Source organism: Mobula birostris, chromosome X (genome assembly GCF_030028105.1).
Source record: "Mobula birostris isolate sMobBir1 chromosome X, sMobBir1.hap1, whole genome shotgun sequence".
NCBI lineage: Eukaryota > Metazoa > Chordata > Chondrichthyes > Myliobatiformes > Myliobatidae > Mobula > Mobula birostris.
The window spans coordinates 65,631,742-65,649,368 of NC_092402.1; the positions used below are offsets into that span (position 1 = coordinate 65,631,742).

The 17,627-nt window shown below is 44.8% G+C and overlaps 1 long non-coding RNA gene across 4 annotated transcripts in view; it reads left to right on the forward strand.

Moving 5' to 3' along the window:
• The window catches only part of LOC140191826 (uncharacterized), a 48,637-nt gene that overhangs the window by 20,929 nt on the left and 10,081 nt on the right, over nt 1-17,627 (forward strand). For 3 of the 4 annotated variants that reach the window (XR_011883939.1, XR_011883940.1, XR_011883941.1), the window contains exons 2-3: nt 10,377-10,562; nt 12,553-12,639. This is a non-coding gene — a long non-coding RNA (uncharacterized lncRNA). Of the gene's footprint in view, nt 1-9,655; nt 9,758-10,376; nt 10,563-12,552; nt 12,640-17,627 lie in introns of all 4 variants that reach the window. The other variant, XR_011883942.1, reaches the window with a different exon arrangement.

The window sequence follows — 17,627 nt, forward strand, 5'->3', positions numbered from 1 at the left end:
CATATGCCTGTCACAACAGCAGGAGTGCCTTCTGGGTTCCAGTGTTTACATGTTTCAAAGCGGACAGAGGGGGTGGTAAAAGAGGTGGGAAGTTGCATTGTTAATCTCAGTTGCAGAAAGGGAGGACATCGTAAAGGGACTGTCTACTGAGACAGTGAGTGTAAATCAGAATCAGGAAGGATCAATCACTATATTGGAATATTCAATAGACACTCCCAATAGTAACAGAAAAACTGAGGAACAGATCGGAAGGCAGATTTTGGAAAAGTGCAGAAATGTCAGGGTTGCTGTGATGGTGGACTTAAACTTCCCTCATATTGATTGGCACCTCTTTAGTCAAAATGCTTAGATGGGGTGGAATTTGTTAGGTGTGAGAGGGGTGGCCACACTCTACCTGATGCTGGGCAAAGTATTGCCTCGCTTGAAGAGCATTATGGTGGATAAGACCCTGTGCCTGATAGGATATACACCAGGTTATTGAGGGAGGAAAGAGATGACATTACTGGGGCCTTGACCAATATCCTCATGTCCTGTCTAGCCACTGGAGGTCTGCAAGTAGCTAATGTTGTTCCATTATTCAAGCTGGGAACTAGGGATAATCCTGGAAACTATAGACTGGTAAGTCTCACATTAGAGGGAGGGAAGTTACTGGAGAAAATTCATAGGGATGGATTTATGAGCATTTGGAAAAGCATGGCCCGATTAGCGAGAGCCAGCATGGCTCTGTGCGGGGCACGTTGTGTCCTAGTAAATTAACAGAGTTTTTTGACGAGGTGATGAGGGTGATTGATGAAGGTAGAGGTGAGTATGTTATCGACATGGATTTTATTGAGGTGTTTGACAACCTTCCTCATGGGAGGCTGATGCAGAAGTTCGAGATGCATGGGATTGTTGGTGAATTGGCTGTTTGGATTCAGAACCGGCTTGCCTATTGAAAACAGAGGGTAGTGGTTGAAGGGACTTATTCGAGCTGGAGGTCTGTGATTAGTGGTGTTCTGTGGGGATCAGAACTGCAACCTCTACTTTTTGTGATGTACTGTAGATAAATGACAAGAATGAAAATGGAGATGGGAGGGATAGTAAGTTTGAAATGTCTAATACCCAAGGGCATGCATTTAAGGTGGGCGGGGGTGAGTTCCAAGATGTGAGGGGTAAGTTTTTACACAGACTGTGAGGTGTGCGTGGTAGAAGTAGATACATTATGAAAATTTAGATAAGCACATGAAGGTGAGGGAAATGGAAGGTTATGGACGTTGTGTAGGCAGAAGGGATAAGTTTAGTTTGCCATTTGATTATGACTATTTATTGGTTTGGTACAACTTTGTGGGCCGAAAGGTCTGCTTCTGTGCTGTCCTGTTCTACAATTTAATTGTGGTGTGACCAGTGTCTTATAAAGCTTCAGCATTATGTTTTGCTTTTATATTGTAATCCTTTCCAACTAATTACTGAAAATTGAATTTACCTTCCTTACCAGACTCAACTTGCAAGTTCACCTTTATTAATCCTGCATGAAGACTCCCAAGTCCCTTTGCATCTTTGGTTTATGAATTTGTTCCCTGTTTAGAAAATAGTCTACATCTTTAGTAGAAGGGCTGAAATGTGTGTACCTCAATGCAAGAAGCATCAGGAACAAAGGTGATGAACTGAGAGCTTGGATACATACATGGAATTATGATGTAGTGGCCATTACAGAGACTTGGCTGGCACCAGGGCAGGAGTGGATTCTCAATATTCCTGGATTTCAGTGCTTTAAAAGGGATAGAGAGGGTGGAAAAAGGGGAGGAGGGGTGGCATTACTGGTCAAGGTTACTATTACAGCTACAGAAAGGGTGGGTAATGTAGCAGGATCCTCTTTTGAGTCAGTATGGGTGGAAGTCAGGAACAGGAAGGGAGCAGTTACTCTATTGGGGGTATCCTATAGGCCCCCTAGTAGCAGCCTGGAGGCTGTGGAAGTGAGCGAGGTCCTCAATGAATACTTCTCTTCATTATTCACCAATGAGGGGGAACTTGATGATGGTGAGGACAATATGAGTGAGGTTGATGTTCTGGAGCATGTTGATATTAAGGGAGCGGAGGTTTTGGAGTTGTTAAAATACATTGGGACAGATAAGTCCCCGGGGCCTGACGGAATATTCCCCAGGCTGCTCCACGAGGTGAGGGAAGAGATTGCTGAGCCTCTGGCTAGGATCTTTATGTCCTCGTTGTCCACGGGAATGGTACCGGAGGACTGGAGGGAGGCGAATGTTGTCCCCTTGTTCAGAAAAGGTAGTAGGGATAGTCCGGGTAATTATAGACCAGTGAGCCTTACATCTGTGGTGGGAAAGCTGTTGGAAAAGATTCTTAGAGATAGGATCGCTGGGCATTTAGAGAATCATGGTCTGATCAGGGACAGTCAGCATGGCTTTGTGAAGGGCAGATTGTGTCTAACAAGCCTGATAGAGTTCTTTGAGGAGGTGACCAGGCATATAGATGAGGGTAGTGCAGTGGATGTGATCTATATGGATTTTAGTAAGGCATTTGACAAGGTTCCACACGGTAGGCTTATTCAGAAAATCAGAAGGCATGGGATCCAGGGAAGTTTGGCCAGGTGGATTCAGAATTGGCTTGCCTGCAGAAGGCAGAGGGTCATGGTGGAGGGAGTACTTTCAGACTGGAGGATTGTGACTAGTGGTGTCCCACAAGGATCTGTTCTGGGACCTCTACTTTTCGTGATTTTTAACGACCTGGACGTGGGGGTAGAGGGGGGGGGTGTTGGCAAGTTTGCAGACGACACAAAGGTTGGTGGTGTTGTAGATAGTGTAAAGGATTGTCAAGGATTGCAGAGAGACATTGATAGGATGCAGAAGTGGGCTGAGAAGTGGCAGATGGAGTTCAACCCAGAGAAGTGTGAGGTGGTACACTTTGGAAGGACAAACTCCAAGGCAGAGTACAAAGTAAATGGCAGGATACTTGGTAGTGTGGAGGAGCAGAGGGATCTCGGGGTACATGTCCACAGATCCTTGAAAGTTGCCTCACAGGTGGATAGGGTAGTTAAGAAAGCTTATGGGGTGTTAGCTTTCATAAGTCGAGGGATAGAGTTTAAGAGTCGCGATGTAATGATGCAGCTCTATAAAACTCTGGTTAGGCCACACTTGGAGTACTGTGTCCAGTTCTGGTCGCCTCACTATAGGAAGGATGTGGAAGCATTGGAAAGGGTACAGAGGAGATTTACCAGGATGCTGCCTGGTTTAGAGAGTATGCATTATGATCAGAGATTAAGGGAGCTAGGGTTTTACTCTTTGGAGAGAAGGAGGATGAGAGGAGACATGATAGAGGTGTACAAGATAATAAGAGGAATAGATAGAGTGGATAGCCAACGCCTCTTCCCCAGGGCACCACTACTCAATACAAGAGGACAAGGCTTTAAGGTAAGAGGTGGGAAGTTCAAGGGGGATATTAGAGGAAGGTTTTTTACTCAGAGAGTAGTTGGTGCGTGGAATGCACTGCCTGAGTCAGTGGTGGAGGCAGATACACTAGTGAAGTTTAAGAGACTACTAGACAGGTATATGGAGGAATTTAAGGTGGGGGGGGTTGTATGGGAGGCAGGGTTTGAGGGTTGGCACAACACTGTGGGCCGGAGGGCCTGTACTGTGCTGTACTATTCTATGTTCTATGTAAACTCATTCTACCAAACTGCATTACTCTATACCGTAATTCCCTGTGCCATACTCCATGTGCCACTTCTTTGTCCATGCTCCTAATATGTCTAAGTCCTTCTGCTGATTCCCATCTCCTCAACAGTACCTGCCCCTCCATCCAGCTTTTTACTGCCCGCAGAGCTGGCCACAAAGCCATCAATCCCTTCACCCAAATCATTTCCACCATGCTCAAACTTTCACTAGTCAAGAAAATAGACACAATTTTTTTTCTTTCAGGAATTGAGAGTCTCAAAGGCTGTGTTATCTGTGTGGTACCCGGGTTTGTGATATCTCATCTGACCTGTAGAAGAATTTGGAGTGGGAAGGGAAAAATCCAGTTGTTGTGGTCCATGTAGGTACCAATGATGTAGGATGACAAGGAAAGAGGTCCTACTGTAGGAATTTCAGCATGTAGGAACTAAATTAAAATGCAGAACGAAAAAGGTACTCATCTCTGGATTGTGACCTGAGCCACAACAAAAAAGTCAAAGGGAGGACATACGATAGAGCAAAAATTCATGGGAAGTTAGGGCGACTGGGAAGCTTTTAAAAACCAATAGAAGGCAACTAAAAAAATTCATAAAGGAGGAAGAGATGGAATATGAAGGGAAGCTAGCCACTAATATTAAAGAGGATACCAAATGTTTCTTCAGATACATAAAGTGTAAAAGAGAGGCAAGACTAGATATCAGTCTGCCTGAAAACAATACTGGAGAGGCAGTATTAGGAGACAAGGAAATGGCGGACGAGCTGTGTAAGTATTTTGCATCAGTCTTCACTGTGGAAGACACTAGCTGTATGCTGGAAGTTCGAGAGTGCCGGGGGCAGAAGCGTGTGAAGTTGCCATTACTAGGGAGAAGGTGCTTGGGAAACTGAATGGTCTGAAGGTAGCAAGGGGTTTAGATGGGGTGGAGTTTGTTAGGTGTGTTCAAGAAGGTTTCTTGACACAATATGTAGATTACCCTACAAGAGGAGAGGCTGTACTTGATCTGGTATTGGGAAATGAACCTGGTCAGGTGTCAGGTCTCTCAGTGGGAGAGCATTTTGGAGATAGTGATCACAATTCTATCTCCTTTGCCTGAGCATTGGAGAGGGATAGGAACAGACAAGTTAGGAAAGTGTTTAATTCGAGTAAGGGGAAATATGAGACTATCAGGCAGGAACTTGCAAGCACAAATTGGGAGCTGATGTTCTCAGGGAAATGTATGGAAGAAATGTGGCAAATGTTCAGGGGATATTTGCATGGAGTTCTGCATAGGTACGTTCCAATGAGACAGGGAAAGGATGGTAGGGTACAGGAACCGTGGTGTACTAAGGCTGTTGTAAATCTAGAAATTAAGAGAGCCAGAAGGGGCCATGAAAAGGCCTTGGCGGACAGGATTATGGAAAACCCCAAGGCATTCTACAAGTATGTGAAGAGCAAGAGGATAAGACGTGAGAGAATAGGACCAATCAAGTGTGACAGTGAAAAAGTGTGTATGGAACCGGAGGAGATAGCAGAGGTACTTAATGAATACTTTACTTCAGTATTCACTACGGAAAAGGATCTTGGTGATTGCAGGGATAACTTACAGCGGACTGAAAAGTTTGAGCATGTAGATATTATAGAAGAGGATGTGCTGGAGCTTTAGGAAAGCATCAAGTTGCATAAGTCACTGGGACCGGATGGGATGTACCCCAGGCTACTGTGGGAAGTGAGGGAGGAGATTGCTGAGCCTCTGGCGATGATCTTTGCATCATCAGTGGGGACGGGAGAGGTTCCGGAGGATTAGAGGGTTGTGGATGTTGTTCCATTATTCAAGAAAGGGAGTAGAGATAGCCCAGGAAATTATAGACCAGTGAATCTTAATTCAGTGATTGGTAAGTTGATGGAGAAGATCCTGAGAGGCAGGATTTATGAATATTTCAAGAGGCATAATATGATTACGAATAGTCAGCATGGCTTTGTCAAGGCAGGTCATGCCTTACAAGCCTGATTGAATTTTTTAAGGATGTTTTTTGAGGATTGGTAAAGGTAAAGCAGTAGATGTAGTGTATATGGATTTCGGCAAGGCATTTGACAAGGTACCCCATGCAAGGCTTACTGAAAATGGAAGGAGGCATGGGATCCAAGGGGACATTGCATTGTGGGTCCAGAACCAGCTTGCCCACAGAAGGCAAAAAGTGGTTGTAGATGGGTCATATTCTGCATGGAGGCCAGTGACCTGTGGTGTGCCTCAGAGATCTGTTCTGAGACCCCTACTCTTTGTGATTTTTATAAATGACCTGGATGAGGAAGTGGAGGGATGGGTTTGTAAATTTGCTGATGACACAAAGGCTGGGGGTGTTGTGGATAGTGTGGAGGGCTGTCAGAAGTTATAATGGGATATTGATATCAGTAAACAATGATCAGCAGGGTTCTAGTGCATGCAACATAGGCAAGAAGGAGTTAAGAATGGACTTAAGAGAGGTAGAAAGGGGCATGAGAAGGCCTTGGCAAATAGAATTAAGGAAAACCCCTAAGCATTCTACATGCATGTGAAGAATTGAATTGGTTGAGTTGAATTGACTTTATTTCTTACATCCTTCACATACGTGAGGAGTAAAAATCTTTACGTTACGTCTCCATCATAATGTGCAATGTACGATCATAGTAATTTATAATAATTCATAATAGATAGAACAGTCAATGTAAGATAGAGTACACTCAAATCAGTGTGAGTTAGTCAGTCTGATGGCCTGGTGTAAGAAGCTGTCCTGGAGCCTGTTGGTCCTGGCTTTTATGCTGCGGCACCGTTTCCCAGATGGTAGCAGCTGCAACAGATTGTAGTTGGGGTGACTCGGGTCCCCAATGGTCCTTTGGGCCCTTTTTACACACCTGTCTTTGTAAATGTCCTGAATCATGGGAAGTTCACAACTACAGATGCACTGAGCTGTCTGCACCACTCTCTGCAGAGTCCTGTGATTGAGGGAGGTACAGTTCCCTCACCAGGCAGTGATGCAGCCAGTCAGGATGCTCTCAATTGTGCCCCTGTAGAAAGTTCTTAGGATTTGGGGGTCCATACCAAACTTCCTCAACCGTCTGAGGTGAAAGAGGTGCTGTTGTGCCTTTTTCACCACACAGCTGGTGTGTGCAGACCACGTGAGATCCTCGGTGATGTGGATGCTGAGGAACTTAAAGCTGTTTACCCTCTCAACCCCAGATCCATTGATGTCAATAGGGGTTAGCCCGTCTCCATTCCTCTGTCAATAGGGTTTAGCCTGTCTCCATTCCTCCAAGAACAGGACGATGACTAGAGTGAGGGTAGGACTGATCATTGATGGAAGAGGAAACATATGCCTGGAGTCAGAGGAGGTAGAGCCCGTCCTTAATGAGTGCTTTGCTTCAGTATTCAGCAGTGAGAGGGACCTTGATGTTTGTGAGGACAGTGTAAAACAGGCTAATATGTTTGAACATGTTGATACTAAGAAACAGCATGTGAAACATAGAAACATAGAAAACCTACAGCACAATACAGGTCCTTCGACCCACAAAGCTGTGCCAAACATGCCCCTACCTTAGAACTACCAAGGCTTTACCCATAGCCCTCTATTTTTCTAAGCGCCATGTAGCTATCCAGGAGTCTCTTAAAAGACCCTATCGTTTCCGCCTCCACCACCGTCACTGGCAGTCCATTCCATGCACTCAGCACTCTCTGCGTAAAAAACTTACCCCTGACATCTCCTCTGTACTTACTTCCAAGTATCTTTAAATTATGCCCTCTATGCTAGCCAATTCAGCCCTGGGAAAAAAGCCTCTGACTATCCACACGATCAATGCCTCTCATCATCTTATACACCTCTATCAGGTCATCTCTCATCCTCCATCACTCCAAGGAGAAAAGGCCGAATTCACTCAACTTATTCTCGTAAGGCATGCTCCCCAATCCAGGCAACATCCTTGTAAATCTCCTCTGCACCCTTTCTATAGTTTCCACATCCTTCCTGTAGTGAGGTGACCTGAATTGAGCACAGTACTCCAAGTGGGGTCTGACCAGGGTCCTATACAGCTGTAACATTACCTCTCGGCTCTTGAACTCAATCCCACTGTTGAAGGCCAATGTACCGTATGCCTTCTTAACCACACAGTCAACCCTTGCAGCAGCTTTGAGTGTCCTATGGACTCGGACCCCAAGATCCCTCTGATCCTCCACACTGCCAAAAGTCTTACTTTTATATATTCTGTATATACTTTCTATATTCTGCCATCATATGTGCTGGAACTTTTGAAAAACATTCAGATAGATAAGTACCTGAATGGAATATACCCCAGGTTACTAAATGGGAAGCAAGGGACAAGATTACTTTACCTTGTGTGATGAACTTTGCGTCCTCACTGGCCACATGAGTAGTACTAGATGACTGGAGGGTGACAAATGTTATTCCTTTGTTCAAGAAAGGGACTGGGGATAACCCTCAAAATTATACACCAGTGAGTCTTACTTCAGTGGTAAGCAATTATTGGAGAAGGTTCTTTGAGATAGGATTTATGACCATTTAGAAAAGCATAATGTGATCAGGGATAGTCAGCATGGCTTTGTGAGGGTCAGGTCATGCCTCACAAGCCTAATTGAATTTTTTGAAGATGTGACCAACCATATTGATGAAGGTATAGAGCAGTGGATGTGATGTATATGGATTTTAGTAAGGCGTTTGACAAGGTTCCCCATGGTAGGCACATTTAGAAGGTCAGGAGGCATGGGATCCAGGGAAATGGCTGTGAGCATACAGAATTGCCATAGAGGGCAGATGGTAGTTGTAGAAGGAGAATATTCTGCCTGGAGGCCAGCAGTGTTTCACAAGGATCTGTGCTGGGACTCCTGCTGTTTGAGATTTTTATAAATAACTTGGATAAAGATATGGAAGGGTGGATTGGAAAGTTTGCAAATGACTCAAAAGGTTGGTGGTATTGTGGACAGTGTGGTGGTGGTTGTAGTTTGCAGCGGGACGTTGACAGGATGAAGAACTGGGCTGAGAAATAGCAGATGGAGTTCAATCCAGAAAAGTGTGAAGTGGTTAACTTTGGAAGGTTGAATTAGAAGGCAGCATACAGAGTTAATGGTAGGATGCTTGGCAATGTGGGGTAACAGAAGGATCTTGGTGTCCACGAAAAGAGATCCCTCAAAGTTCGTGAATCATTTGATAGGGTCATGAAGAAGGCTTATGGTGTGTTGGCCTTCATTAATTGGAGGACTGAGTTCAAGAGCTGGAAGGTAATGTCTAACTCTGGTTAGACAACATTTGGAATATTGTGTTCAGTTCTGGTCACCTCATTATAGGAAGGATGTGGATACTATAGAGAGAGAGTGCAGAGGAGATTTACAAGGATGTTGCCTGGATTAGAGAACATGTCTTGTGAAGAAAACTTGAGCAAAGAAGGATGAGAGGAGACTTGATAGAAGTGATAAGATGATAAGACGCATTGATAGAGTGGCTCACCAGAGACTTTTTATAGGGTGCAACCAGGGAAGTGGTATTGAGGCTAGTATCAAATCAGTTAAAACCTCATTTAAGTGACAGAGGAACTTTATGTGGCCCACCCCTGCAGCTATTTCTTCTATAGACACAAAACATCGAAACAAAATTAGGCCATTTGGCCTATTGAGTCTGCTTCACCATTCCATCATGGCTGATCTCAACCCCATTCTCCCACCTTCTCCCTGTAACCTTTGATGCCTGACTAATCAAGAATGTATCAACCTCCACGTTAAGTACACCCAATGATTCGGCCTCCACAGCTGCCTATGACAATGAATTCCATAGATTCACTACCCTTTGGCTAAGGAAATTCCTCCTTACCTCTGTTCTACATGGATGCCCCTCTATTCTGCGGCTATTCCTTGTGGTCCTTGACTCCCCCAATATAGGAAAATTCCTCTCCAATCCACTCTATCTAGGTCTTTCATTTAGGTCTATATATAAAGTTAATGTTTCAAGTTAATGATTTTTCTTCAAACTAGGACTTTAGAAAACAGCCTAAACTTACAGAGGAGGAGGAGGATGGAGGGATCAAATGGAATGGTTGTGATGGTGTGGAGACCAGGAGAAGACAGATGACACAAGTGGGTGCTGGTTGAGAGAGAGTGGCTTGTTAATGTCAACTGATCTGTCTGGATGAGGTGTAAATAGGGGGGGGGGGAGAGAAAAAAACTAACAAAACTGAAAGTGAAATACAGAACATAATATTTGCTGGAAATCCAAAATGAAGGAGGATGCAGGGAAAGCTCAGCAGATCAGGCAGCATCTCTGGAGAGAAACTGAATGACATCAGAAAATCACCAGGGATTGGAAAGCAAAACAACTGCAGATGCTGGAAATTTGAAAAAGAAAGAAAATGCTGAACTCAGCAGGCCAGGTAGCATCCATAGAGTGAGACACTGGAGTCAATGTGAAGTCATCCAGTTAAAATGCAAAACTACCTCCAGCAATTGGACAGGCATGCAGAAAAGAACAAGTGGCTTTAATGCAGCATTTAAATTTCTTTCTAGATTGAGATAAGCTTATAATCTGATAGGTAGTGAATTTTTAATGTGTTCTGCAGAATGACAGCCCAAAATTAACAAGTGGGAAGCCCTAGTGTGTTTGGTGATAAATTGTAAGCTAACTTTAGTTTGCAGCCCAATGTATGTGACACTTTTTTCACTAACAAATACAATATAGTTCTGTTTATTGCTATGTTAGAAAAGAAGAGATGCAGCTCAGTTGCCAGCAGCACGCAGTCTATTGGAGGAACTCAACAGGTCGAGAAGCATCTATGCAGGGGAAGGATTGTCAACATTTCGGGTTGAAACCCTGCATCAGGATTCTAAGCTGCTAGATTTACTTGATGCTGACTTCCATGCAATTCAGGCTTAACAACATAAGGAGGTAGGTGATACCATAAAGCTAATTAAAAAGCATGGGAAGGCAAACTAGAAAGAGTAATAAGAGTTACAAGAAGAATACATGAAAAAAATTGCACAGTATTTCTGATTAAAAATTATATTTGGAAACAATGATGGTCAGGAGAAACATAGCCCCCTCAAAAGTGGATAATGGCAACACTAAATGAAAATAAGGACATATCAGATACATTATGTTGAAACATTTTCTTTACATCAGTTTTACAACAAACACAAGAGCCCTTCAGACATCCCAAGAAAGCTGACGTTTAATCAGATATAGGGATATCAAAAATTAACATAATGAATAGAATAACATCACTAAAGAGTGCCAAAAATCCAGGAGGAGATTATTTGCACATCAGGGCTTTCATTATGCAGCTATTCTACCAGTAAATTTACCAGTACGAAACCTTGAGTCCAAGAGTTAAAATTACAGAGAAAAGCCATGTAAATTAGGGTTATATTCCCCTGAATTGAGAATGTTAAGTGTCATTTGATTGAAGTGCACAACATGTAAGACTAAAACCATTTCCCAATGTGATACCAGCTGATTTCGGACCTTCTAACCTAGAAAGGGGAAACTGTTTCTGTTGGTTCTACAGAACCAAATATTTAAGAGTCTTGCTTTTCAGGAGTGAAGTCAGAAAACAATTCTACACACAAAGTGCGGCAGATATTTAGAAACACACACAAAATGTTCGAGGAACTCAGCAGGTCAGAAAGCATCTATGGAAAAGAGTACAGTTGAGATCCTTCATCAGATAATTAGAACTTGTCTTCTGTAAACAGAGGTTCATGCCAAGTCAAGTGTTAATTTTAAATTTGAGATTGATAGAGTTTGTTAACCAATTAAAAGAATTTTGGAAGAAGGCAGGTATGTATATGTAGTCAAATCACAGATAAAACTAGATCTGATGAATAATGAAGCCAAATGGCCTATTCCAGTTCCAGTGATAGCACTTTCCCAACATGTGTTACAGCAGTCTAAGGAAGTAATCTACACCTTCTGATCAGTTTGGCCTACAGTGAGCAGTAAATGCCTATGTTGACCTTGCCAACAATATCAGAATCAGAATCTGGTTTATTATCACTGGCATGTGACGTGAAATTTGTTAACTTAGCAGTAGCAGTTCAATGCAATACATAATATAGCAGAGAGAGAAAAAGTAATAATAATAAAATAAAACATAATGATAAATAAACAAGTAAATCAATTATGTATATTAAATAGATTTTTTTAAATGTGCAAAAACAGAAATACTGTATATTAATAGAAAGTGAGGTAGTGTCCAAGGATTCAATGTCCATTTAAGAATCGGATGGCAGAGGGGAAGAAGCTGTTCCTGAATCGCTGAGTGTGTGCCTTCAGGCTTCTGTACCTCCTACCTGATGGTAACAGTGAGAAAAGGGCATGCCCTGGGTGCTGGAGGTCCTTAATAATGGACGCTGCCTTTCTGAGACACCGCTCCTTAAAGATGTCATGGGTACTTTGTAGGCTAGTGCCCAAGATGGAGCTGACTAGATTTACAACCTTCTGCAGCTTCTTTCGGTCCTGTGCAGTAGCCCCTCCGCACCAGACAGTGATGCAGCCTGTCAGAATGCTCTCCACAGTACATCTACAGAAGTTTTCAAGTGTTTTAGTTGACAAACCAAATCTCTTCAAACTCCTAATGAAATATAGACACTGTCTTGCTTTCTTTATAGCTGCATTGATATGTTGGGGCCAGGTTAGATCCTCAGAGATCTTGACACCCAGGAACTTGAAGCTGCTCACTCTCTCCACTTCTGATCCCTCTATAAGGATTGGTATGTGTTCCTTCGTCTTACTCTTCCTGAAGTCCACAATCAGCTCTTTCGTCTTACTGATATTGAGTGCCAGGTTGTTGTCTAATATGAATTAGAAATTCATTATCTCTTTCAAGGGCTACCAACATTTCAGGAGCTCCTTCACCCTTCCCTTCCTCTTTCTACAGATCACTTGAACTGCAGGGCATGGCCGCCGGACCCTGAGTAAACTTCACCTCACAGTGGAGTGAGGAGTCAGGTCATACTATTGCAAGGTGAGTGTCCACACACAGGAAGTCACCACGTCTGCAAGCACACAGGAGATCATCGTGTCTGCACGTGCAGAGGATTGTCATGTTCGCCGCACAGGGGATTAGGAAGGCTGGACACAGACAGGAGAGCGTCACATGATGATGCACACAGGAGATTGTCCCGTTCATGCACAGGAAGTCACTCACACCATTTGCCTACACAGAGATTGCCACATCCACACACACACACACACACACACACACACACACACACACACACACACACGTGATTGTTGAATCTGTGCACGCACACACACACAAGATTGCCATGTCCACAAACTCACAAATGGCTATATCCCACACACAGATCACTGTGTCCACACGCTGATCATTGTGTCTGTACACACACAGTATTGACGCATCTGCACACACACATCACCACGTCCACACACACACCATGTTTACACTCAGAGGAGATCACCATGTCTGCACTCACAGGAGATTGCCATGTCAATGCACACAGGAGAGTGCCACATCCACACACACACACACACACACTGGAGATTGCTGTCTCTATACCGATGGGAGATCAGGTGCACAGGTACAAATTAGAGTGCCATATCCACATATGCAGGAGATCGCTGTGTCAGCACACACACAAGATATCACCACATCTGCACACTTACAATATTACTACATCCTCACAAATGCATCAGTGCATCCATGCATACACAGGTGATCCCCATCTTCACTCACACAAAAGAGGCTGCTGCTTCTGCACAGAACCACAAAAGATCATTGCATCCACACACACTCATGGGAGCACTGTGCGTGGAAATGCAAGAGTTTGCCCTGTCTACACACAGGAAGTCACACCGTCCACACACATAGAGTACGTTGTATACATACACACACACACGAGCTCGGTGTGCGTCCACACACAGGAGATCTCCCATCTACAGACACAGATCACTACGTCCACACACAGAGTGGAGAGCGCCATGTCCATGCACACATTCGACATCACTGTGTCCGTACTCACAGGAGATCATCATGTACAATGGTACAATGTAGAGTGCCATCTCTACAAAATGAAATCATGACATCCGCAGAAACATGTAACCGACACATCTGCACTTACAGGTCACCACATCTGTGCATGCACGCGCGCACACACACACACACACACACACACACACACACACACACACACAAAATTGTCGGATCTGCACACATACATCACTGGTTCTGCACACACATAGTATTTCTCCATGTTCACAGTTAGAGGATACCTCTGCATTCACAGGAGATTGCTATGCCCGCAAGGACAAGAGGTTTCTGTGTCAGCACACACAGGAGTTTGCCGCATCCACACACACACACACACACACACAGAGGAGATTGCTGTGTACACCATATCTGTGTGCATGTACTATTTCTACTGATTCTGTGCACACAGTGGAGAGTGCTGTGTAGAAACATGAAGGGAATTGTCCCAGGCGCACACACACACAGGACATCACGGTGTCAACACACACACGAGATCGGTGTATTCACACACAGTGGAGATCATCTTGTCCACACAGACAGAGATTACCATGTCCACGCACACAGAACTTCATCATGTGAACACACACGAGGTCTCTGGAGATGGCCACATCCATACATCCGGGAGATCACAATATCCACAGACACAGAGGAGATTCCCGGATCACTCACACACAGACGATTGCTGCATCTGTACATACCCGGAGGATCGCTAGTTCTGTACACGCACAAGCTGACACGATGGCACACACACATCACCATTCCCACTCACATACAGGAGTTCACCATGTTCGCATTCAGAGAAGATAGCCGTGTCTGCGCACACAGGAGATTGTTCCGTCCACCGACACAGGTGGTCACGAAGTACACGCACACAATTGAGAGCACCGCGTATGGAAACACATAGGAGATCACCTTGTCAACACAAATAGGGGGAGACACTGTTTCAACACACACAGGTGCTTGGTGCACATCCACACACAGGAAATCAGCATGCCCGCATACTGGAGATCACTCTGTGTCACACACAGGACAATACCCTGTCCACACACACCCAGGAGATTGCACCTTCCTCCCACACACAGGACATCACCGTGTCCATGGGAGGACACAGCGTACGCAGGTACAAAGTAGAGTGTCCTGTCTGTAATACACATATTACCATGTCCACACACACAGGTGATTACTACATCAGCACACTCACAAGGGATCATCATGTCTGCATGTAAAGGAGATCACTATGTCTGCTCACACACACACATGAGATCGTGGGTTCCAACACACACAGGAGGTCATCATATAGATACAAAGGAGGTCTCTGTGTCCACACACACACACACACACACACACACACACACACACACACACACACACACACACACATAAGATTACCATATCAGCACATGTATAAGAAACCACACAAATACAAGTGTCATGCGAGGAAACACAGAGAAATTCGACACATCCACACACAGTGGCGATCACCCAATCCTCACACAAAGGTAGTAAACATGAGCACATACACACACATGAGATCGCCATGTCAAAACACACAGGAGGTTCCCGCATCCGCACACAGATCACAACTTTCACCCACACTGGATCGCCGGGTACACAGGCATCAAGTAGAGCACTGTGTTTACACACACACAGAAACAGTAGATTGCTGTGTCAGCGCGCACACAGTGGATCATCAAGTCCATGTAAAAACACACAAGATTGCCGCGTTTGCAGACACACATCGTGTCCAGACATATTGGAGCTCACTATGCACGCTGAGGGGATTGTTGTGTCTGCACACACACAGCATAGGGCCTCATCTAAGCACACAGATTGTGTTGCCGTGTCAACACACACATACAGGAGATCAACGTGTTCTGACACAGAAGAGATCAGCCTGCCTAATACAGTGGACATCACCATGTCCATACTCAAGAAGATTGCTATGTCTACATACACACAGGAGTTCACAGTGTCTACACACAAACAGTTGACCATGTCAGCCCTCACAGGAGATCACAGTTCACCACACATGCAACAGAGATTTATACACACAGACTATCGCTCCGTCCTCATGGACACAGGAGATTGCCAGGTCAACACACACAGGAGAGCACCGGGAGCTCAAACACACAGGGATCCCTCCATCCAGACACACTAAGGAGGTCGTTCAATCCATGCACACACAAAATGTCGCTGTGTCCAGAAACACAAAACACAGAAGGTGGCCATGTCCACAGACACACAAAAGACCGTCACCTCCAAATCACACACAGGAGATCGCCATGTTTGGAATTGCACAGGCGATTGCTGCATCTATACACACAGAGGGGATCAATGTGTCCATATACACATAGGAGATCGCTGCCTCCACAAATGCACAGGAGATCACTAGGTCCACAAACACGCAGGAGGTCACAGTATCCCCCCCACACATACAGCACAGGAGTTCTCATGATTCACACGCACAGATGGTGCCGCCATGTTAGCACAGACCCTTAGAGATCAACCCGTCCTCAAATAGGAGGTCATTGTTGCCACACAAGCAAGATCACCAAACCATACACACAGGATACCACTGTGTCCACATACAGAGGAAATCAACGTGTTCATTCACACACACACACACACACACAAAACAGATAGTATCATGTCCACACACACAGGTGATCCCTGGGAATGCACACACAGGAGATCACCATGTCCACACACACAGGAAGTCACGGGAAATGCACACACACTCACAGAAGAGTACCATGTTCACACACGCAAGAGATTACTGTGCCTGCACACAGAGGAGATCACCGTGTTCTCACATATGGATTATGTGCCCTATCTGCACATACACAGGGGATCTACAAGTCACACACCAAAACACAAGATTGACATACTTGCACAAATATACACAGACATATATCATCACATCCACACACACACAGTACTGTGTCAGTGTGTTCACACACAGAAGAAATAGTTTTATCTCCACACACACCAGACTGCCGCGTTTGTAAACCCCCAGGACATCGCCATGTCGACACACACATAGCATCACCGAGTTAACACACACAAAGAGGACATTGCCATGTCAACACGCACTTAGAGGAGAAATACGTGTCCTCACACACAAGAGTTTGCCATGTACACAGGTTCACTGTAGAGCACCCTGTCCGCATACGCAAGATCACCACTTCCACACACATACACACACACACACACACAACATAGGTCACCGTGTCCACACACAAATGCACACAGGAGATCGCCAGGTCCACCCACAGACAGGAGGTCACAGTGTCCATGCACACACAGAGAGAAGACTGCCATGTCATGGCTCACAGGGCACCAACACTCTCCACACATACAGCGGAGATCGTCTCGGCACACATCCTCATAGCATAACGCCCTGTCGGTTCGCATGCAGGAGATTCTCATGTTCGTATGCACAGAATATCGCTGAGTCTGCACACAGGAGATCCCTCTGTCCAGGTGCACTGACGAGGTCGCCCGGTCCACACACACAGGAAGTCATTGTGTTTACATGCACAGGAGATCGTCAAGTCCATAAAAACCGGTGATCACTGAAGATATTGCTGTGTCGACATGTTCTACACTTGTACACAGGAACAAAGTACAGCGTTGTGTTTGCATATAGAGATGACCGCCTCCAACCTCCACACAGGAGATCACCACAACTGCATACTGGAAATTGCTCCATTTGTATATACACAGTGGATTGCAAGGTCTCGACACAAACACACAAGATTGCCATGTCTGCATGCACATCACTGCATCGGCACACACATTACGGAGTCCACACCCATCCAGAAGTTCACTATGTTCACACTCAGAGGAGATTGTAGTGTTTTTACGCACACAGGAGAACGTCATGTGCGGAAACACTCTGGATGTCACTATGTTCACACACAGGAGGTCACAACATTCATGCACACAGCGGGTGCCATCGT